Raw genomic sequence first — 19,847 nt, 5'->3', positions numbered from 1 at the left:
TATCTGAGATGCTGAAATCTGTGAAATTTACTTTTTCCTCTGAGTTTGCAGCCTTGTGTTCTTCAGCAAGAAAAATCAGCTATCAAAAATGTCAACCTCCTTTTTTTTTCTTGTTTTTGAGGGTAGAAGGAAGAAAATCAGTGAGAGTTTCGATGAAAGGCAATTAAATGCTCAAGAAAGGAGCAGAGAGAAAGAGAGGCGTCATCCTAGGAAAAACAAAAAGGTCTATGTCTGGAAAATGTGGATTGTGAAAGCAAGACTGCACAAGCAGCTCTCCTTCCTGGTGCAGAGGCATAATACACACGTTTTGTCATTTATAGCTCACACATACTTCTGAAAAAGTAGTATGGTGTTTGAAAAGTGCTCTAGAAACTGTCGGTGGATTTGTAAAAGCCGAGTGGCAGAGAAACACAGTGCCTGAGAGGCTGGGGTGGCAGGCTGTGTCAGCTAATGAGCGCTGTGAGATGAGAGAGCGGGCAGTGAGTCAGTTTTGAGCTACTCCTGCTAAACAAGGTTTATGTGACTTGTGAGAAAATGTCAATTCACTCAGACACTCAGCACATGACTTTCAGACTTGGCTGAACCAAACACTTAAAAATCCATTTCTTCTGGGCTTTTTACTTCCTCTCACCATTTTTTTTTTTTTTGGGGGTGGGTGGGTGATGCTTGTTTGTTTTCTTGTTCAGCTATGAATTCAATCAGCTCAACTTAAGCGAAGAAAAAGACAATATTGCAATTACCAGAAATTTTGCTTATATAAAAGTTCTCATGGAAATGGATGTGATTTCAAGCCCAGCATGGCTCAGGTAGAGCTGATTCTGCCCTGCACAGAGAAGCACAAGAATGCTGTAAAAGCCAAACATATTCCTCCTTTACATTTCACTTTACTGTTTTATTTGTGCTGGCCCGGCTTGCAAAGCTGATGTCTGTGTAAGACTTAACCCAGAAGAAATGGAGTCCTTATTACTTAAAAGTCATAGATGAAAACTGAAATGATGATCAAGCAGCTGTCTGCCCCTTAATCTTTCTCTCATGGCCTGTACGCAAATGAATGGATTGATTTCTGAATACAGTATCTGCTTCTCAGTTTGATTTCATCTTTCCTGGTTGATTATACCAGAAATATCAATCTCAACAATTAATTTAGCCAAATCGATATGACACTTTAAACACATCCACCCTCCCACTCCATTAAAGTTATGTCTGAAATATCTTTTTTTTTTTTTTATCAGGAAGAATTTATAATATTTTATCTCCCTGTTTCCTCTGGTTAAATCAAAATGACCCTTTCAGGCATGGATAAATGGTTCCTGTGGCACTAAGAGTATCAGGAGAGACTCAAAGGGCACTGGAGAACAACTTCCTCAAGAAGATGTACATCCCAGTGGCTATACCAGCAAAGATGGAACGACTGTAATTCATCCCAGCTAAAGATGACTGGTTGTGCTGAGGTAAGATACACTTCTTACTCAGGAGATATGATTTGTGTCTTCTTTACTGGAATATATGATGAGTGAAAAGTACTTCATTTTAGTTTTATCATACAAGATCATAAACCTGAAAATACAGAGAAAAGGAATATGACGTGTTCATACTAACTAGAGACCATGGCTATGCATCGCACCAATCCTACAAATGTTTTCCAAAACAACCAGCAGTATCGAAGGCAGGTTCTGGTGATGGAGCTAATAGTGGGTAAACTTGCTAACCTGTGATAATTCAGAACAGGACATTTTCTACCTGGGATTGGCAATGGTCCTCACTTGGAAAAACCTGTGTCTCTTCAGAGATGTACACCAGAATGTGGTGGGTGGGATGGACGTGGCTTTCAGAAGCTACAACGGCCTGCAAAGCAGTTTCTCATTCAGTTGTTCTTTTTTTCCTGTTTTTTATCCTCCTTAGTCAAGGCTAGTTGGTTCTAAAACTTTATAAAGCTGACTAATGCCAAGACCACAAAACCAGTTCTTTCATCTTGTTTTCTCACCCTTTTACACAAGTTCAGGCTGACAAACCGCCATTGTAGTGAACTACTTTGTAGAACTTTTTAGTTCTAAAGTTTGCTGAATCCATGAGATAAGAAGTACATGTTACACCTAAGGCCAAGCAACATCAGTCTTGTTTGTACCTTGGAGCTGAGTCTGGACATGATGTACATCACAGATCAGCCGGTAGTCTTACGGTTTATCAAAAGTGATGTGAGAAAACACTGACATCTATCACAACGGTTGCAGTGTGACTCACTGAACATCAGCTTCTAAAACACAGACAGGCTAGTCATCACTAAATTACCTTTATGATCAATGGAGAGGAATAAGTGCAGTTCATCTCACCCTATCACAGACATGAAGAATCACACTCTACTTCTCTCCACTGACTGGAAAGGAAACTTAGGGTGACTAGTTTGAATGGAGATGTCTAAAGTGGTGATTATCTTACTGTATTGAGCACTGGTGTGGCCTCACCTTGAGTGCTGTGGGCAGTTCTGGCCCCTACCATTTAAGAAAGGTGTGAAGGTCCTTGAATGTATCCAGAGAAGGGCAACAAAGCTCATGAAACGGCTGGAAGGAATGTCCCATGAGGAGCAGCTAAGGACTTTGGGCTTGTCTAGTCTGGAGAAAAGGAGGCTGAGGGGCGACCTTATCGCTCTCTACAGCTTCCTGAGGAGGGGACGTGGAGAGGGAGGTGCTGATCTCTTCTCCCTAGGATCCAGTGATAGGACACATAAGAATGGTTCGAAGCTGCACCAGTGAAGGTTTGGACTAGACATTAGGAAGCATTTCTGTACCGAGAGGGTGGCCAAACACTGGAACAGGCTTCCTAGAGAGGTGGTCAATGCCCCAAGCCTGCCAGTATTTAAGAGGCATTTGGATAACGCCCTTAACATTGTGCTTTAACTTTAAGTAAGCCCCAAATTGGTCAGGCAGTTGGACTAGATGATCACTGTAGATCCCTTCCAGCTGAAATTTCTTTTCCTTTCCTTTCCTGTCCTGTCCTGTCCTGTTCCAGTCTTCGATAAGAATTGTTTTGTTGGGTGGCCCATAGATATAGAGGAGGCATGTGCAAGCAGTTAAAACTAAACCTGCAGACTTTCAGACATCTAAAGACTGACATGGATACTGCCCCACAGTCCTTATTTTCCCCTTCTGCCTCAGAGACCTCTGACTCAGAAAAATGAGATGCCAACTTACAGATTGTTGGAGTGTTTTGAGAAACATGAAGGACATGAGCTATAAAGTATCACAATTTTTCTTTTCACTTACAGATGTCACAATGACAATTTTCTCCCCTAAGGCTCAGAAAGAAAAGAAGGGGAGAAGAGGCTGAAGGTATTTAGCCAGTGAGATCCCTCTGCAGGGTGGCTTGGGAGGAGGATGCCAGTCGAGCCTTGGCCTGAGCAGAGCTTACCCTGATGTGCAGCTGTTGCTCACGGAGGAAATATTAGAAGGCCAGGACAGAGGTGAAGTGAGGTGATGGCTGCACAGTCCCTATGGGACTGGCTTTCTTGGTAGTGCTCTGCTGATTTTAGGTAGGACCCAGAAGGTACTGAAGAAGTTCACGTTCAAGTGCACACAATATAAAATCCCCTCCTGAGCATGCAAATATATGCACTCATTGTTTTCTCTAACATATGCACAGAGTAAAATCCCTCTGCATCCTGTTGTGCTCTTTTTGGTGCTTCATATCCATATTTTCTATCAGCTGGAGAAAAGCTCTTCAAATTCACTTAATCAACTCTGTCCCTTTATTAGGTGCATTGGTTTACACCAGAGATGCATCTGGCATTTCCTACCTTTGCCATAGAAAAGGCAAAACCAAGAACAAAGTCACCTCATTAGCATAAGAAGAACTACAGGGAAAATGCTCATCACCTCATTGTGCACATAAGGTCATTACTGGCATTACAACAGGACTTTTTAAGACTGATCATTTCTTTTTAATTGCACAAACACAGAAGGTGATTCCATCTTTTACATCGTAGTTTATGACCAGAAGCCATTTGCCAAACAGAAATCACAGTAGCAAATGAACTTCAACTTGCTTTGAAATTAGAAAGGTAGTCACAATATATATGTTACTGTTTATACCAGCTACCCACGGGCTATCTGGGGAAAAGCTACTCAAATAATATGAGCAAATGTTACAGAACAGCATGCTGGCAAAATAATCTCTTTTAAGCCAGTATCCTGTCAAGTGAAATAAGTAAAAAAATCAGAACTGAATAATGGGGTAGGCTTGGCTGAAAATTTCCTAACAACTTTCTTTTGAAAAATATTTGTTTAGTAGAATTCAAACTTTCCTCCTTAATTCCTGCGCACACAGCTGCAGTTGAAAATGTCTGTACTGGTATAAAATTTTGGATTTCCTTTTTTTCCCCCAGTTTGGAATGAAAGATCAGAAATGCTAGGGTTTCCCAGTGGTGGAAACTGCCATTCCTGAGGAGCTCGAAGGACAGACATGAATCAAGAACATCCTCCCCAGACTCTGATTTCAGGCCTACTGCATACTTTTCATATCCACCTTGAGCAGATATAAACTTTCAAAATTAAAAAATTCTGTGGAAAAAACAAAGATATGGCAAGAAGCTTCAGGAGGAAGACAGGGAGAGCAGGATAGATCAACAGCAGAAGCCAAGTGGAAATTAGTCACCTAAATACCAGAGTATACCCGAGTGTGCTACTGAAGACCAAAGGATCTGGGGGAATCTTATCGATGCATTAGATCTTTATAGACTGATATACTACTGTTCAACACCTGTTGTAGCAGGATGAGAAAAGACTAGACTGCCTGTCCTCCTAGCAATATGCTGTAAGGTATTCTGCGAAGTACAGCTCTTGCAGTCCTTATCACAGCTAGGAAGTGAAATGGGTAGTACTCAGGCATCACTGAAGATGCAAAGTCCAGAAAAAAAACCTGCTTCAGAAAGTGCTACCCAAGGGCATAGGTCTGTCGGTAGCCATAATCATAATCCTCCCAGGAGGTGCTCTGCCTGCGAGTACCCAGACAAAGGTCAGACACTACTAGCCCTAGCCCATCAGTGAGGTTGTCCCAGGTGACTGTCAAATACTGTAGGTTGAGATAAACCAGCATCCCCACATGGGGTAGAGGGTTACAGTTACTGGGCAGTAGTGGCAGCCTGCACAGGCCAAGGTCTCTTAGGGTGAAGTACTCCTCTGGTAGGATTCATCAAAGGTAGAGAAATGAACGTCAGAGACATTTATCTGGCTTCACTTAATAGTGGTTACAACTAGGGTTATCTCACTCCAAAGTCAGTATCTAAAATACACTACATAAATCATATTTTAAATTGCCTAGTTTTTCTTTCCATTGACAGTGGAAAAGCTCAGGATGAGGAGCTCAGATGGAGATCCATGCACTACAGCTATCCAGACAGGTATGATATATCTTTCCCTATCTAATCACAGCAGAGGTATTTTTGACACAGAAGTCTATGCCCAGCCCATTTAAAATTAATTCTCTACAAAAGCATGTACTTTGATCTTGTTTATTGGTTTGCATGCAGCGTATAATCAACAAAAAATGTTTTGTTCTTCTTGCAATGCATTGCACTTTATTTGGTTACACTGCCAGTAAATTCCTGTACTGAGAGTGCTTTGAGGCTGTTTGCTAAGGGCCCCTTGAGAATGATTGCTAGATTGCTCCGGCTGATGTGTGTCTGCTTCTGCCTATTCCCATTTCTGACATAATCTGGTTACTTTAGGAAAAGGTCCCTTCCTTGCCAGAAGCAACTGGCTGCAAGCATTAGTAGGGATGTAAAACAGTGTTTCAGAGCCCTGGAGAAACCAAAAAATAAAATAAAATAAAATTAAAAAAATACCTGCTTTGACACAGTAAATTACATTTGTAAGAGTATCTGTCCTCTAAGTAACCTCTCAAACTGTGGGACTGAAGAGAACATCAATGCACTAATTGGAGAAGAGGCAATAGTTAATATTGCACGTCATCTTCATTTTCCCATGAAAGGGGCTGCTCAGTAGGAAGACAAGAGATTTCCACGTGCTTTCCTGGCTCCTTCTGAATCTCAAGAAGTAGAAAAGCTGGATGAAGATGGTAATTTTCCCCCACCTTAGCATTTCAAACAAAAATCTGCTGCAGCCACCTGCTTGTCTCCAGGACTTTCTGTTTTGCCTGGCAACTTCTATTTTTGAACTGGCTGAATTCCTCTCTGTAAGGAACTACCACAGCTACCGTCACCCCCCCAGTTCTACCCTGCATTGCGCTCTGGATTATGTTTCCTTGTACATTGTGGTCTTGTTGCTATTTTATCATTTTTGATAAGGTGTTTCTCTGGTTCCTTCGCAATACACGTTGCATGGAAATGACTGGCATAAGGGATTTCAGAAATGAGTCCCAATCCTTTCTGCATGTCTCCACGCTACAGAGCACATTGAATTTTGCTACTTGCTATTTTTATTTCCCCACACACACTTCTTATGTCTGTCTTTATTTAAAATAAGAACTTCATATTTGATTACTGTGGTTTTTAATTGCCTTTGACTTAATTGTGGAAAAACCACAGCTGTTCAGTGTTAGCTTGCAAATTTCAGTAGCTTTTGCAATGATTTATACCTCAAGCAACATACTCTCCTAATACACTGGCAAAAGGTCACTTGAGCATTATTGCTTATTTATTTACATGACACTAGGCCCTGCCTACCACATGCATGACCCAGGATTCATGGTCCTATGTGTTAATCATGAATAAATGCAAGCATTTTTAGCACAAGTCAACAACAGATTCGTTTATCATCTGAAATTTTTTAGTCATTTGCTTTTTCTCTAATTACTATGCTTGAACATCTATTTTTCCTCTGAATGACCGAGGAAAGCATGCAGCCAGGACAGGTCACAGGACACAGGACCATGCTCTGCTGCAGATCTCTTCAGTCATGTTCTGCACCACACAGCACACAAAACAGCTCAAGGAGCTTAATGGAACTTGGAAGTGCTGTGTATAATTTCCCATTACAAGTGTATGTATCTCCCATGAAATGCTACCTCCTTTGTTTAAGACATTTTAAACCTGGTTTTATTGTAATTCCTATCTTATGCATCTCCCACAGCCTTACACTTGTAGCACAGTTTTCAGAATTGGGCTCCCCTACTATGAAACGATGCTGTGATTCTATGATTCTGTAAATGCAGTGAGAGCCAATAATTTTAGAAATCCAGGTCAAAACCTGAGCGTAGACAGTCCAGGACCAAACCTTCAGCTCTGAACACTGGCACAAGAGAGCCTGCATGTGGCCTGTGCTCGGTCTCATTTATGTCCAGGTGGTAAATTCATACAGGCAGGGATTTTTGTCTAGGTTTTTTGCCCAGTGTTTAGCACAACCTAATCCCAGTGTTTAAGACAAGTAATAAATGTTGAAAGGAAGTTGTTCACATGGGCTTAAATCAAGCCAAGCCTTAATCCTTCATTTCCCCAAACTCTGTGATTTCTTTATCCTTATGTCTGATTACATGCCTACCTATAATCTGTAACACAGAACAGAAGAAGGGAATTAATGTTCACTACATTACTTAAATAATTTCCAGTCCCTCATTACTGCTCAGTCCCTGTTTAAAGGAAAATTTCCTCCACCATCCTGATAGCTGAGTCTTCTAAACAGGAATTAATGAGGGAAAAAACGATCCTTTATTACAAAACCTGTCCTGCATAATTCTATATCATTAGATATACAAGTCCACCACCCTGGGAAATTGCAAGAATACACCTACAGATAGGAATTTAATTGGTAATAGCATTTTCTGTCCCAATCCAACACTAAGGTCATGGAACCATAGAATTGTTTAGGTTGGAAAAGACCTTTCAGATCATCAAGCCCAAACATAAACAGCACAGCCAGCTCCACCACTAAACTATGTCCCTAAGTGCCACATCTACACATCTTTTAAATACCTCCAGGGATGGTGACTCAACCACCTCCCTGGGCAGCCTGGTCCAATGCTTGACCACCCTTTCAATGAAGAAATTTTTCCTAATATCTAATCTAAACTTCCCCTGGTGCTACTTGAGGCCATTTTGTCTTGTCCTGTCGCTTGTCACTAGGGAGAAGAGACCGACCCCCCCCGTGCCTACAGCCCCCTGTCAGGGAGCTGCAGAGAGCGACAAGGTCCCCCCTCAGCCTCCTTTTCTCCAGGCTGAACACCCCCAGCTCCCTCAGCCGCTCCCCATCAGACTTGTGCCCCAGCCCCTTCCCCAGCCCCGTTGCCCGTCTCTGGACACGCTCCAGCCCCTCCGTGTCCCCCCTGCAGTGAGGGGCCCAACACTGAACACAGGGTTCCAGGTGCCGCCTCAGCAGTGCCGAGTACAGGGGGACAATCACTGCCCTGGTCCTGCTGGCCAAACTGTTTTGGATACAAGCCAGGATGCTGTTGGCCTTCTGGGCCACTTTGGCACACTGCTGGCTCATGTTCAGCCGGCTGTCAATGAACATCCCTGGAATTTGCATGGCCTTGTCCCAACCCCCTGCAGGGTCCAGTTGCTGGTGTAGGTCCACAACCCCCCAGCAACACCAGTAATTCCGGCACCAAACCACTAAGACTTTGCAACAGTAAAATGAGGCACCAAGTCCCCAGTGTCCAGCACATGGGCAGCGCTCAGTGTCCAGGAGCATGGCCCAGAGAGACAACGAATGTGGCAGAATGAGGCAGGAGCTGAGCAGGGGGTGGTAACGAGCCTTTGATCTCTTACAGGCTTTTTTGGCTCTAGCTATGAGCTTCTGTTGGCCTGCACTCAATGGCCTTTATGCCATTTAAATGTTACTGCCTTAATAGTCCTTGAGAGCGGAATTCCTTACCAGCTGTTCAACCCATCCTGCCGTCTTGAGACATGGAGGGGGGATGTCTCTTTTACATATTAAAGACTAAATGCATCTTGGAAAAAGACATAATGCAGCCAATTTACATACAAAGGTCTTGGCTTCACAAAGGCACTGGCCATCCTTGTCTTTACAACAGGCCAAACCCAGCCTCAGAGCCCATACAGCTCTGTCTGGGGCAGTGCAGAGCGGGCATCATGTGTTTACTGTATAATTGTTTGATCTGGGTTTTCTCAGCCCAGAGAATCTAATGAACAAAAGGAACAGCCCAGCATCTGTGACTGCACTTTCTCCTGCTCAGAGGCTTTTCTGGAGGCTGCCACACATGAGCTGTGTAGCTCCCTTGGACCTGCACCAAGGTGGTTGCAGAAGGACATCCCCCCTTGGCACCCGACCTCACCCCACTGCTCGCAGGTAGGGAGCTCGAAGTGCTCTTTGACTGCAGATCGGCACCACTAACCATGCCAGCCAGGGCATGTGGGCAGGATCAAATGTTTTCCCAAGACGTGTAGAGATCACGTACCTCCTGGCTCACAGTAATGCGAGGGTTGCGCAATATGTTAGGAGAAGGTTCAAGGACACCCGGACATACGCTGCTTTCTGCTTACACAGCATGGAGAGGAATGGATAGGTCAAATCCTATGGGAGCTGCAGGAGGAGCACAAATCGAGTTGGGAAAGGGCTGTGGTACTCTGTCCTGCACAGATGTGAGGTGCTTAGGTCCTTTTCTCCCATGACAGGTGGAACCTCTTGAAGCCTGCAAACACTGGGAACCCCCCTGAAACTTGCTGCGCAGGCGAGGAAGGGGCTAGTGTTTGCCAACTCTCGCAGTCCCGGTGCCAGGCAGGGTAGCCTGGGGGCAAGGAGGATGGGGCAAGCCTCCTCATCAAATTATTTGGTAATAACAGTTTCCCCAAATCTTTGAAACAGCTATCTCTTCTCTACAGACATTATGAGGGGAAGGCAATGATAATTTACCACTGCGTATCCAGATTGTATGAATTTTCCTGATGTAATTTAAAAACCTAAAACCCGGTGTGATGCCTGTTTGCTTGCCACTTTATTCCTTTAATGAATTTTGGGGTCACATGAAGCAGGTGTTTAAAATAATACATGTGAAATAGCTTTACCTCTTATAGGAAGCGGAGGACGTACCAAAATACAGCAATAAAGACAATATTGAGGAAGATGGGTTTTTTTAAACATAACATCTTTCATGCTTCAAAAAGCTCTGGAGATTCAAACACAAGATGAAGGGAAGAAGGTAGTCTTGGGCTGAATTAGAGAGTGACACTCTTGATTCAGGAGCTGGAGAGAGTGGCGCAGCACAGTATTGTCCGTGTTTGGCACTGAGTGATGCCAAATACCTGGGGATTAGCAATACGCAGGAGGACAGACCCAAAGGACAGCTGGCCTGAACTATAAAGTAATTTATTGAAGCACCTACAATGGGGAAAAAAACCCCAAACAACAAGGTGTAGATATATCCTGTAAATCTTAGGAGCTTGGTGATGGTGGTAGGGGAAAATGCAGAAATGACAAGCCACATTCATGGGTCCCCATAAGCTTGATCGTGCACCACAAGAGGCATATAGGTCCTTTTATTCACATTCAGTGGTTGCAAGATCAGGCCTCACTTGCACAAGTAAATATGTGATCTGTGCATGTGACTGCATTGGTTGTGCAATTAAATCAGGACTATGTTGTGCACGTTTCGAAAAGTAAAACTAAAGTGCATAATCTGGAAGAAAAGTCCAATTTAAAGAAAAGCTTTTAAAGTCCTTCAGAAATCGAATTTGGTTTCAGAGCATGATTAGTAGTAAATTACTTTCATCTTCCAGGTACTTTTCAACCTAATAACCAGTACTGCTGAAATTCAGCATGAACTTGTGGTAATAGCTTTACAGACTTGGCTTTAGCATTTTGAAGGGTGTGGAACTTCTGGTGTGACCTGTGTTGAACTCTTCAGTCTTTGGACAGGTCTTTGAAAATCACCCAGTCTTTTGTTATTTTTGCAGACCAGCTGATCCAAAATAAGTGGATACTCCTAAGCACCTGAAGATCCAGATATATAGTGTGCTAAGGAGCTTTAACTGGGTAGCACAGCCAAGATTTATCTGAGTGGGTATTGGCTTCTGTTCCCCATGTTTACACCTGAACTGCACTATCTCATCACCCATTGGCGTCAGCAGGGTGGACCAGGCAGATTTAATATGCAGTTTGTCTCTTTTTATAATGGTGTCTAAATAGACAGAATGACTCCTTCCTTACAAGTCCCTGTCTTCATTGATTATCAAGAGAGACTGAGATGCAAGGATGTTCTGTGGGCATATCAAGTACATATAAAGTATAAATTTTGACAATCAGTAAACTTGGTTATCAATAAACTGTCTATGGGCAAGCTACTAGCTATGACCAGTCCAAAAGTAATGTGACAAGCTTTTTCATCTGGTGCTTAGTTGGTCTGTATTGTCTTTCACTGAATTTTGACCTACTACCTCCTCACTGTAGTAACTTGGACAGGTACTACAGTTCAGCAGAGCCGAGGGGACTTGTTCCATCTCCATTGTTTGGTTATTGTCTGAGCCAGACAGTCATTCTGAGAAGTCCAACCTTCACCTGCAACAGCCATTTGAACACGTGGTAATTTTTTTTCCATTTCTGTGGACAGAAAGGATTTACTCTGCATTCCAAAAATTAGGCAAATTCTGCAAGGAATAGAGATTTCTAAACAGGTTTACATTAATTTTTCCTTTTTTTTCCACCTCATCATTGCAAGCCTATTAACAATTATACAACTTAACATAAAAGACCCATTTAAAAATCCACTTCTGGCATAAGTTTTGATTGATGATGTGGAGCCCCAAGAGGTGGCTTGGCCAGAGGCAAACATATATTTAGAAAAAAACCATGCTATTCCTGACCTTGCAAGATATGGAAAAAGCACAGGACTTCTTGAATAATGAGATAAAAATTAATTTCCCAATGAGAATACGCCTTCAGCTTGTTCTTCCACACTATAGATCAGCAGAAGAAGGTTAGGGAGAGGTTTTGTGGCATTGGTGAACCAAAGATCAATCAGCAACAACAGCCATGTGACATAACACAATTTGTAATCTGTGTGTGGGCTAAGCCAGACCACTAAATACAAAGATAACAAGTGAATGCGGTTTCAGCACTGGCTGAAGTGAGTTCTTCACATAGGTATGTTTGCAGTCTGCAGCACTGACCGATCAAGAGCGAAATAAGAAGATATTTAGAATACACTTTCCATACAGTGCTGTCTTTTCATTCTGTTTGCATGGGACCTAATATCTGTCACATACTGTACTGGCCCGTGCCTGATATGAGGCACCACAGTCACGCAGTCAGCCAGTTCAGAGGGGGAAAATTTGCAGGTACCTCTTGCCTTCTTCAGTCCCGCTCACTGGAGCAAGGGCCAACCATTCAATAGCTCAGGATGTCCTGCTCATGCAACTATCTTCAACCAGTTGGAGTGAATAACAAAGCCATGCTTTGTTAACATGCCAAAAACCAGCCCAGGGCTGACAGTGAGAAACAGGAGGTGTGACCTTGCCTCCAAATCAGGACACTTCTGATTTCAGGTGAGTCTTTCTGTGGCAAAGCACTTGTTTTCATGCTAGATGGTCCCACTGCCCTTACACTGTAGCTGTAACAGAGGTGGGAATGAGGCAGAAGGGTCATGAATGATCTGTTATCTTCTCCATCTGCACCAGCATGGCACAGGGCAAGTTATAAAATATACGGGTATGCTTTTCATTTCTGTTAGGATATAGCACTAATCTGTCTTCCCAAAAGATTTTTTACTTCCTTTTTTTTACTCTTCTTTTATCCACACCCCATGTTGAGGACAGAGGTTATTTTCATAAAATAGAGAAAAAATAAAACCAACTTGCTTTTAAACAGGGATAGAATTTGATGAGGGACGAGTTCTTGGTGTTGCTCCAAGAATGCTGTCTTGGTTGTATGCTCCCTGTCAGAGAGATCATGTGTGTGAAGAGTCAGGAGCAAAACTGGAAAGCCTTCATGGAACTAAAAGTGCAAGCATCTGCTTAATGGTTCACAAACAACCCAGAAGTCAGCATCAGTCATTTAAAATTCCTGCAGCTGCCAATTCCTGTGGCTTTACAATGTATTTTTCTGAAAGTCCTTGATGCTGAGGTAGGTCATATTTGGCAATGAAAAAAATATCAAATTTTCTTTAAGCAGTTTCCATTCTAAATCTTAATGTGGACCTGAGACTCTTCTGCCTCTCTGGAAATCTTAACAGAACCACATGTGTTTCTGGAAGGCTTAATTTATTTGAACACATGCTGTTAGGCTTCATCCAAGAGTCACAAGTATTGTGAATCTAATCTCCTTCCATTCAGACTGTCACAACAAATTATTTAACAGTCTTTGCTGGTTTTAATATTTATGCATTTAAATAATAAAAACATGACAAAAGTAAATAAATCCATTGGCTTTTGGGTTTTTTTGGGGTTTTTTGGGTTTTTTTTTAATAATCTTTTAGGGGTTTATCACTTCCATGGTTATGCAATAGTTGGCAAAATTGATACTGGCTTCACCCTTCAGTCTGAAAATATTTTCCCATTTATTTTATATCTAACATCTACAAAGCAAAGAGATCAGATAAAACAGTCAGCAGGATAGATCCAGCGATGAGTATGAGCACAGTATCATCAAAGGCAGTGGATCTAAGCTATCTTTTGATGACAGCTAGGCCTCAGAGGTTCATTTAGCCTCACAACATCTGACGTTAGTTCTAGTGTTACTATTTTGAGTTTACAGATGGGGAAAAAAGGTATTAAGAGGTTATACAACATCATTATGGTCATTCAGTCTTTCATACAACTAAGAATTAATGTGGTTGCAAAAATAAAGACATTTGCAAACTTTTCATAGTCCATATTAGAAATGCCTGCACTAGCAAGTGATTTGGTAGATCGGATTATTTGGTGCTGAGGTCTTTTCCTCCATGTTGTATGTGGCTGGGGGGGGGGATGAATTTTGATGAGTTTCCATTTGGTCCCCTGGTCTACACATCTCTATCGGTTGTGCTGCCCAAGAAACCCCTGCAGAGGCTGCCCCAAGGGTTGTACTGAGATTGTGTGTGATGTGCCAGTGTCGGGAGCAAAGCACCTCCCTGTTGTCACCAGCCTTGTAAGGCTTCACATGTGGAAGCAACCCCTGCTATTGCTGGTGCTCCCACCTTATTTCACTAAGTTACCATTTATACAAAAATACATTGATTTTAATGACGTTATTGCTTTATTCAAAGAAAAATTATTGGGTTTTGTTCAGGAATAACCTATGAAATTAATGGCCTATGATGGATACACTAAGTTCCCAGCTATCCTGCACTAGCAAAAGTGAGAAACTTACAGACATTAAGATTCCCAAAAACCTTTACTGAGCCAGATGAAACTGTCCCAGGAACCTTCATAGTAAATCCATGTAGTGTGTCTAAAATCTACATTTCAGAATTAGATACATAGAAACGTTCCCTAGAGCTCAACGGTAACCCTGTGCTTCAGATTAGAGGTGTAGAGTTGGAAAAGGACGTTCCGTTGGCAGAGGCAACAGAGATCACATCATTACACAGATGAATTACATACTCTAGGTGCAGATTTTGAATATTGGAAGGGGTTGCATCCTTTTTGCTGGTTTTTACAGTCACTTGGAAGGAGTTCATTCCATTTCATAGACTTTTATTATGAATCTTCAAAAAACTTTGAGTTAGTCAACAACTATTAAGTCTTTCTCTACGGTCTGGCAAGTTACAGCATGGGTGCAGTAACTGTGGGAGTGGATGCTTGTTAACATCAGATGTCTTTAACCATGAGGAAATGAGTTTCCTCGGCTTCTTCTTACAAGTGTTGAATATCCAGCAGAGGATATATTTATTCAGACAATGGATTACAATACCATTCTGACAGGATGGAAGAAGGCTTTTTCTCCTACCTGAAGCCGAAAAGGTAGAAAGACAGGGTCACACTGCATGTTTCCTCCTGTTTGGCCTGGTTTTGTGTATTTGTAGGGCTGAATGTACTCACACAACTGACAAAAGAATAAAACTGTCAAGAGCTGGAGCAATCCCACTGATTAGACATCAAATGGAGAGACTGAAATTTCCGACTAGTCTTAATATAAAGCTATTCACATTTTCCTTTCAAACATATGTGCCTGTTGAGGACATGCTGCTCTTCTCATTGTTTTCTTTGAGCTGTCTGTCTTGTGAAGGCTTCAATTATCAGGTCGGACGATTCTTTATTAATGAATAGTTTGAAGTTCTTCATACATCTCAGCAGACATCATGACTCAGAAATCAACCCACTCTTCTGAATGGATTGTTTAGACGAAGCAGTTTCATCAATCATTTGATGAGCCTTTGAAACATATCCTGGTTTTCCCAGCCATTCTTCTCATTTGGATCTCTGAGCAAGATTACATGATGAGAAGGGACGACGGATGAGCAGCTGAGGGGCAGCATGGAGGCCAGATGGGTCAGGTTTGGTTCATCCCTCCATCCCTCCAATGCTGGAATCACTCTGCTTCGCTTAGACACAGGACTTCACAACCCAAAAAGGCATTAAAAGATATGTGAGTGTCTTGTGCAGATGGGGAAACAGACACAGAAAGGACAGGATACAATCAGATGTTTTTTAAAAATTTAATTCCACTGAAACTATAGATTTGTCTGCTGACAATAAGTCAAGACCCACTTTTTCAATGATCTGAGGTATGCAGCTTTCACTGATAGCTAAAAGGCTCCCAAGAACAGCGAAACTCCTCCAAGGCTGAGCTGTCACCTGGCCTTTCACACCCAGCAGTACTACCAAAAGGTGCAGAAAAGGGCATGCAAAAATACTTGGTGTCATTCCATCAGTCACCTACCAGGCAGACCGAACAAAGGCGTTAGTGTCAAGGGCAGTGTGCCCTGACACCCTGCATGGACTGGGGTTGGTTCTTAGGCACTGGTAACTTCGAATGTATTCACACCAAAAAGGATCAAATTTCAGAATTTCCACATTCCTCTGTTTTCTTTCTCCTTTTCTGGTGTATCAAAGCAAGGCAGCTTTTATGTGCTGCATTTCTTTAAAAGAAGTGAATTTCAAAGCCTGAATCTAATCCTTAGTCAAGTGTAAACCAGTGAATATTCATATATGACCCTTAAAACTTCTGCTGTTGGATCAGGAGGAGAGGACATATACCATGAAAACTGGTCCCTGCAGGTACAAAATTTGAAACCTTGGTGGCAGCCATGGAAGTCAAACCCATTTTCCACCCTTGAGAGCCAAACCCATTTTCCAATCAAAGGCCATTTTCCACATGGTCACCATGAGCAAACCCATGGGTGCTTCATGGTGTTATTGTATGTTTAGGCCATTTCCTATATTTAGGTGCACTAAATGCATTTCATGCCTCTACCCCATCTGCATACTAATGTGAAGAGGTGATCTTTCTCCCACTCTCCCCTTCCAAAGAAAGTGACCCCGCTGAAGTCAAGGTGCTTTGGTCATAACTGTATAGCAGTGAGCCTTCATGTGCTCTGTTCACATCAAGAGTGAACTTCAGAACCAAACCTCTTGATCGTCTTTACTTACTTTGTTTCTGTCTGTGTCCCCAGGCGCTGCTGGACAGGACCTGCACTTCTTTCAGCTGAAGTAAATTCTGAGTTGTGCTCCAGGAGCACTCCAAGCACTCCCACTGCTGATGGGTGCTGATGGGTGTTCGGCCTTCAGAGGCAGAGTGGAGCTAGCCCAAATTAACCACCCTGAAATAATTATTATGTCCTTAAACAGTTGCTTTGATGATCTCTTAGGCAGAAGCTTCACCCAGATAACTGTGTCTAATACCTACTGACAGCGCATTACTGTGTGAATTTATCTATTCCATTTTGGAGCTTGTTTGTACTTTCGACCTCCTTTAAGAAGCCCAGCTGTGAAGTTGCCCTTCTATTAACCAGTATGTCCTTTTCTTTGTTTTAAACCTATTACCTAGTAATTTAATTGGGTTCTACCTGTGCAATGTATTATGAAAAGTAATGAATAGTCATTTCTTTCCTCCTCCATGTTCACAATTTTACAGACTTCTGCAACATCCCCTCTCTGTTGTTTTCATTCCAGACGGAGGTGTCTTTCAAAGCCTTTCCTCATACTAAAGCGATGAGATCACCCTTGTTGCCTTTCTCGGTTCTGTTTCAAGTGGTACTGTACCCTTCTGGAGACAGGGCGACCTGACCCCCACACACTATTCCACATGTTGATGTATTAAAGATAAGCATGATTAACGAGTCTGTTACTTGATATTCGCTGCATTGATAACTCTGGCAGCACCGTGGCAGTTTGAAATTGGATGTCGAGAGAATACTGGGGAACAAGGACTCAAAGCGTGAAATGAAAGAGGCAGAGGCACAAAAGGGTTGTCTGTGGCATCTGATGTTAGCTTAAATGAGCTAGGGAAAGCCACAAAAGCGTTGGAAGGCAAACGGTTGAATTTGCAGTCTGAGGAATCATCTCAATTTGGGGGACAATGGAATGCCAAAGTTACAAGTGACTGAGTTTTTTTATCTATTATAAAAATACCTAGTTAACAAGATTTCTATGTCACATCAATAACTTTTAATTAGGGAAAGTCTCAGCTCTGAAACACCAAATTCTGTGTTGGAGAAAAGGACAAGCAGTAAACCTGCCATTCAATCTTACTGAAGTGATTTATTACAGGATGCTGCAGCAGCAAAAATATTATGGAACTGACCAGACCAGAGAAATTATCTTTTTCAAACCAGTGTATGTTCATAAAGTGCATGATTCTGCCGCTTTATAGTAAATGGAATCTTTGTCATTACATTCAAGGCATGCAAGTTAAAAATAGTTTCTCAGGAACATTTTTAAATGGTACTTTCTTATGGAATAAAAGTTTATTATTCAGCTATATGAAATGGCCAAAATGCACCTCTGTGCTTTCTCCTGCTGTCACAAGTAACACTCCCTTCCTGCTTTGCAGTGGAGACAAATGTATTTTCAAGCATTATCAGGAGCATCCTGAAGCTTCATCAGAAGTTACCATATGAGGCCGACTATAAATAAAAATAATAATCAAAAAGTCTATGTGTATCTTTTAATACCACTCATTAAGATTAAAATTACAGCCATTTCAGCTCTCATTCTGAAGTGTCATTTTACAGCTAGGGATAATAATCGTTCATAAAACTTTCTGAGGGATTAGGTACTGCTTGCTGAATATTTCCCAAATTCTGCAAACTTTCCAAAGTCCTTCAAGTGAACCTTATTTCAAATCCTCAGCTCCATTTGCAATTCTTGTGTGGTCTGTGTATGAAAAGTTGGATATGGATGGTAATGTCAGAGCAGGGTAACAATAAAAGGACAATAGTTAAAGATGAACCTGCACTTGGAGATCATTTACTGTGACCAGTTCTGGTCCTCACAATTCAGAAAAGACACGGACAGACTGGATAGGGCCACAAAGATGATCAAAGGGCTTGAGAACCTGCCTTGTGTGAGAAGATGGAAGGAATTAGGTCTTTTCACCTTGGAGAAGAGAGGACTTAGTGGAGGACCTTATCACAGTACTCAAGTATGTAAAGGGAAAATACAAAGAGGATGGAGGCTCTCTTCACAAAGGAGCCACACAGAGAGGACAAGGGCCCATGGGCACAAGTTGCACCAGAAGAGGTTTCATCTCAATATAAGAAAGACAACTTTTACAGTGAAAACGACCATACACTGGGACAACCTCCCCAGCGATGTGGTGGAGTCTTGATCACTGGAAGTTTTCAAGATGTGATTAGGCAGGGTGCTAGATAATCTCATATAGGCTCCCTTTTCCACAAAAGGTTGGATCAGATGATGTTTCAAGGTCCTTTCCAACCTGGGCTGTTCTACAATTCTGTGATCATCAGACAGGGTTTCCTATGTCAGTAGAGCGAGACCAGGAGCTGGTGTGTCCCCATTTGTGTTTAATACGGTCACCAGATCACAGGAGAGGTCAGAGCTCCAAAATGGGGCCGATCAAGGCCACTCAGGGGTCCTTGTACCAGGACGTGCGATAGTTACAAATGCCTGTAGCTTTCATTATGGGCTCTCTGGGAGGACAGAGCGTGTAGATGGTAGCACTATTAAGACGCATTTTCTCTTCAAGGCTGGCTGAAATTTTTCTGTTAATACTTTTTTCTAAGAGGAAACTGAGTTTTTAAGAGAGCTCATTAAACCTGCTTTCTTTAGCTGTGTGCAGGGATATTGGCTCAGCACTAACAGAAACCCTCTCTTACTCTGTTCCCATGCTGCAGCCCCAGGAGAAGCCTGCTCTGAAACTGAGACCCACATCTACTGCAGTTATGCATAAATGACCAAAATTTTTCATGTCACAGCTCAGTGCCAAAAGCCCTCAGGCTTCTCCCACCTCTCCAGCTTCTTTCGTGTGTAAGAAGTGGCCAAGTAACCAAACACCAGCTGAAAATCCAAAACTTTCATGAAGTTTCAAACATGGAAAAATACCACAGCTGAGTGGGGGAGGTGTCACAAATTAGGAAGGGTCATAGTGGGAAGCAAACCTACAGAAATCTGATCACCTCCAATACAGAGAAAGGGAACTGGAGCCTCCCTTCTACAGCTCAGCTCTTGATAATGTTAGACACATTGAAATGGAATTAAAGTGATATATTTTTTTGTAACTATCTTATGGAGGATAGAGCTAAGTCTAACTTCCAGGCTGGCCAGTAAGAGGAGTGTTGATGCCTCAGTATGTCATGGTAATGGTTGATGTTGGGTGATCCAACAGCACTAAATTTATTATTATGTCAGGCTGCTCGGTTTGCCTTGTTAACTTGTTATTCCTACCTTGAAAGTAATTGAATATAATGTACGTTCATGTTCTCCTTCTGCAAGTTTGTTTGGAAGAATTGCTATGGTGCATGAAACAAAATCGACTTTCATATTCTTCCACTGGGTTTTCATAAGG

This window comes from Falco biarmicus, chromosome 3 (assembly GCF_023638135.1).
Source record: "Falco biarmicus isolate bFalBia1 chromosome 3, bFalBia1.pri, whole genome shotgun sequence".
Taxonomy (NCBI): Eukaryota; Metazoa; Chordata; class Aves; order Falconiformes; family Falconidae; genus Falco; species Falco biarmicus.
This window is presented reverse-complemented; position numbering follows the sequence as displayed.